Raw genomic sequence first — 4,619 nt, forward strand, 5'->3', positions numbered from 1 at the left:
TGGGTCATATCCTCTCCAAGGAAGGAATTATTATTGATCCTAAAAGAATAGAGACCATCATGAGAATACAACCTCCTACGAATAAAAGAGCAATGCAATCTTTTTTTGGGAAGATTAATTTCGTTAGGAAATTTATTTCAGGCTTCGCGGAAATAGTGCATCCCAGTCAGCTAATGATGAAGAAAGACATTGTGTATAGGTGGAGTGATGAAGCTAAGAGATCATTTTAGCAAATTAAGGAGGCCATCGCAGAAGCTCCTGCATTGGTTAGCCCCAATTTTGACAAGGAATTCCTCCTGTACACTTTCGCTTTTAATGTTTCATATTGCATAATCCTCACCCAAAAAAATGATAAGAACAATGAAGTCCCCATTTCTTATATGAGCTCTAATCTTCACGGGGTAGAACTAAATTACCCTGACATGGAGAAACAAGGTTTTGTGGTTTTTAAAGCCGTGAAACATTTCTACCCTTATCTACTGAAGGCCATGACCAAGGTGATCGTTCCCCACCCTGCTATAAGGACCCTCTTCATGCAGAGGGAGATGGGAGAACAAAGAGGGAACTAGATAACGACTCTTTAGGAATACGACCTTGAGATTAAGCCAGCAAACATCGTTCGAGGGCAGGGGTTATGTAAGCTTGCAGCAAAAGCCTTGGCAGGTAAAGAAGGGACGTCAGAGGAACCAGAAACTCAGTGCACGCAGAATGCTCAAGTAGCATTCAGGGAAGAGCCCGGATGGGACAACAAAATGTTAATATATGAGTGTGAAGTATTGGAAGTCCCATTGGACTCTAATTCGTGGTATTATGACATACACTTTTATCTAACATGGGGGTCATGTCCTGAGCACATGGACGCATCACGAAGGAGAACGCTTAGATTAAAATCTAATCAATATCACTTGGCCAATGACACATTATACAAGAAAAATTATGATGGAGTTTGGCTAAGGTGTTTGGAAAAGGAAGGAGTTGATCATGTTTTGAAAGAAATGCACGATGACCCAACATGTGGTCGCTATGGCAGAGAGACCACTGCTCACAAAATATTAAGAGCTAGGTATTATTGGCCCACAGTGTTCAGAGACTCGCATGCCTATGCTCAAAAGTGCAGGGTATGTCAAACTGCTGCAGGGCGAGAAAGAAAGCCAACCATTCCCCTTAGGCCCGTTATGATTTATCGCCCGTTCCAAAAATGGGGCCTAGATGTCATAGGGGAGATCACTTCGAACTCTTCACAACAACATAAATATATACTCACGGCAACCGATTATTTCACCAGGTGGACCGAAGCCATCTCACTTCGGAGGGTTAACGAAGACGAGGTAATATCTTTTATTGAGAAATTTATTGTCAACAGGTTTGGTATTCCTGACGCTCTCATATTTGATAATGCTTCTTACTTTTCATCACTAAAATTGACTGAATTTGCTATTGATAAATCAATTCGCATTAAGTATGCAACAAACTATTACCCCCAGGGAAACGGAGTTGCAGAGTCCTCAAATAAAAATCTCATCTGCATAATCTGTAAATCTATCGCTGAAAACAAGAGGAATTGGCACAACGCTCTAACAAACGCCCTTTGGGTCGATAGAGTCACCCCAAAAGTAGCATTAGGGAATTACCCATACTTCCTCGTCTATGGACAGGAAGTGATTTTACCTCCCAATGTTACCCTTCCCTCGTTACAACTCTCCCAAGCCTCAAGAGGGACCCCTTCAGCCTTACTTCAAAAAAGAATCAACCAACTGGTGAGGTTGGAGGAATTGAGAGAAAATGCTAGAAATAAGTTCAGGAATCACCAAATGATTGTGAAGAGATGGTTTGATCGCCATCAGGTGGGAAATAAAGATTATCAAGTCGGAGAGCTAGTCTTGAAATGGGACAAGTTGAGTGAGCCGAAGGGTAAGCACACGAAATTCCAACATTTATGGTTGGGCCCGTTCCAAGTTGAGGAAAAAATTGGTCAGGGAACTTACAGATTAAAAACTTTACAGGGAGAAACTGAAAAACTCCCTGTTAATGGCCAGCATCTTAAGAAATATTTCCAGTAACCACCACATGGTGGTTACCTCCTGAGTAGGTTAGGATTTATTTTATTTTTCTGTTAGCTTAGTTATATTTTTCGTTTTTTTTCTCGTCTTTGTTTTTATGCGAAGTTTATCTTCCTCTTGTTTTGAGCTTCAGTCCTTTTCGACCATTTGATTTCAGTCTTTTAGTTTCATTTTCACCTTTTTCAACCTTCTTTCGATTACCTTCATTCGTTACCTTCAGCATTTTTCTTCCCTCACTAACCTACTGATGAGTCTGTAGATCCTAAATTCATTATTACCTTGCTAGTCAAACGAACCTTTGATGAGCCTCTGAGAACTGGAAAATCATGGGTGAAATTCGAATCGAAACCACTCACTGGCATCTATTGGTAACTAGGTAGGCTCTGTTGATAACCTGGATACCCTGAGCATGTAGGGACATATTTATAAAATGAAAAATGTGTAACCACAGCTGGACTGGCATGTCGGAACGCTGCATTTTTTAAAATCCTACCTAGACCTAGCCTATACGTGTCTATAAGGTTTGCAGTTATTCTCCATTGGTTCCACCAACCACATTAAAATTACTAGTATATATCAGCTGCAAGTAAATCTCCTTTCATGGGCTAAGCTCGTTGTCATATATCTTGTGGCAAATTTAATTGTGCTCTAGTCCTTGTGCCCAAAAACTGGAAGGACTTATTTTTAAAAAAAATTAAAAAATAAAAAAAATTCGATTCCTTGTGCCAATCTGGAAGGATAGGTAGTTTGGGAAGCTGGTTGGAGTAGGGACTGTTGCTGTACTTAGAGTACCAGTTGACATAGCAAGCCCCAACCTTGCTTAAGCAGTTTTAAAATATGGTATGATCCATGACTACGCCCCATTCGATAATACGAAAGTATAGCACTAAAATTTCTTGCATAAAATACGGATGACCATATCTACATATATTCATCAAGCTTGATGTGCGATAAAGAGATGAGGTACACACCTAAATAGGTATTGACAAACCGGTGATGGCCCCGAAAGGATTTTGAAAGTAGAAAACAGGTAAAGGATGGTCAATGAATCCCATAATGCGACCATTGGAGAATGCCTATCAAAACCCTATTAGTAAGTAGAGCTATTTGTCTTTATCCTGCCTAAGGTGAACAATGCTGAAGTGGAACCCATGCCTATCCATCTATACAGTTTACATTTCAAGTTTATCTTAACACCCTGATGCTCTACTGGTCCAAGGTTTATTTGGTAACAGAGGTAACTAGTTCACCCAGCGGTTCGCCATTTGTTGTGGCCACAACCACCACCCTATTAAGACCTGCTCTAGGGGAAAATTTGAATGGGTCCCTTGATAAGTTTTATCTTTCGTCTCTCCGAATGATAACCATAGTAGTCAGATGGAATTATTTCCTCAAAGATGAACGTTTCAATGGTTAATGAATTATGGTTGCAATCCAGTTTTAATCATCAGTCTCCAAAAAAATCATTGCGCCCTCTTGAGATTTAGAGCCAAAAGGACTCATATAATCCCCCAGTTGCAGAGTTTGTCTCTTTATGAAAGTTTTTATGAAGGTAAGGTTTGTTTTAGGAGTTTTTGTCTTATCTCTCATAATCATAGCTAATGTTGATCATTCAAGCAGGCAAAAACTAGGAGAAGAAAAGCAAGGTCGGTGAGCTGATGCATAAGCATCATGAAGGGATGCAACGAAAGATGCAAAGGTATCGTGAGGTGGTAATAAAATTCGAGAAAGTAACGCAACCTTTGAATCATCATCGTAGGAACAACATCCCTAGTCCAAATGATACCTCTACCAGCTGGATTTTCATTGCCATGTGTCGTGGCTTTGGGATAGAATGGGGTAGGATGTTCTAAGATTCTAAGAAGACAGGAAACAGAATAGATGTTGGTAAAAGAATTCTTATGTCACTCTGGGGACTCTAGATGACACCTCTGCACCACTAATGTCGATATTGCAAAGACATACTCCACACAAAAAGGATATGGAACCGCCACAGTGCATAATGGAGGCATACTCTATGTTAAGTGGAGGTACTCTTGAGAGCACAGATCCATCAAGTTGTTGTTACCTCCAGATACACCTTAAATCATGCCATATGTTCGATGATGAGCACAGTGTCTTCATTTTCCTTCAGGAAATAATAGGGAATAACATTTAGACGATACAGGTGTGAAGAGATGGCTTGCATTCATTCTTCTTTCCATTAGCATCCATTCATTTGCTCTAGGAAATAAAACGCTCCAGCAAATGTGGCCTTGACGGGTCAATGGTTTCATTGACCATTCTATGTTTGTATATTTTAATCTGTATATTGAAAAGAACAGGAAGGTGGAAAGTTAGGGGAGATGGAGGGTTAGCTTTCCTGCGGAATAAGTATTACCTCTCGATATGGGTGAAGGACTTTTTTTTGGCAGAAGAGGGGTCAATTTTATTATGCTAATAAAGAACATTGTTTTGCTCAACAAGAAGCCTTTCACAGTTTTAGTTTTTGTGTTAAGAATTGGAGTATTGTCGCTGGCATGAGGATATATGTTTTGTTTTGTGCACAGTAATGACAGA

This window comes from Pinus tabuliformis, chromosome 2_1, assembly GCF_031772625.1.
Source record: "Pinus tabuliformis cultivar Carrire ecotype Pingquan chromosome 2_1, CPIR1, whole genome shotgun sequence".
NCBI classification, from domain to species: domain Eukaryota; kingdom Viridiplantae; phylum Streptophyta; class Pinopsida; order Pinales; family Pinaceae; genus Pinus; species Pinus tabuliformis.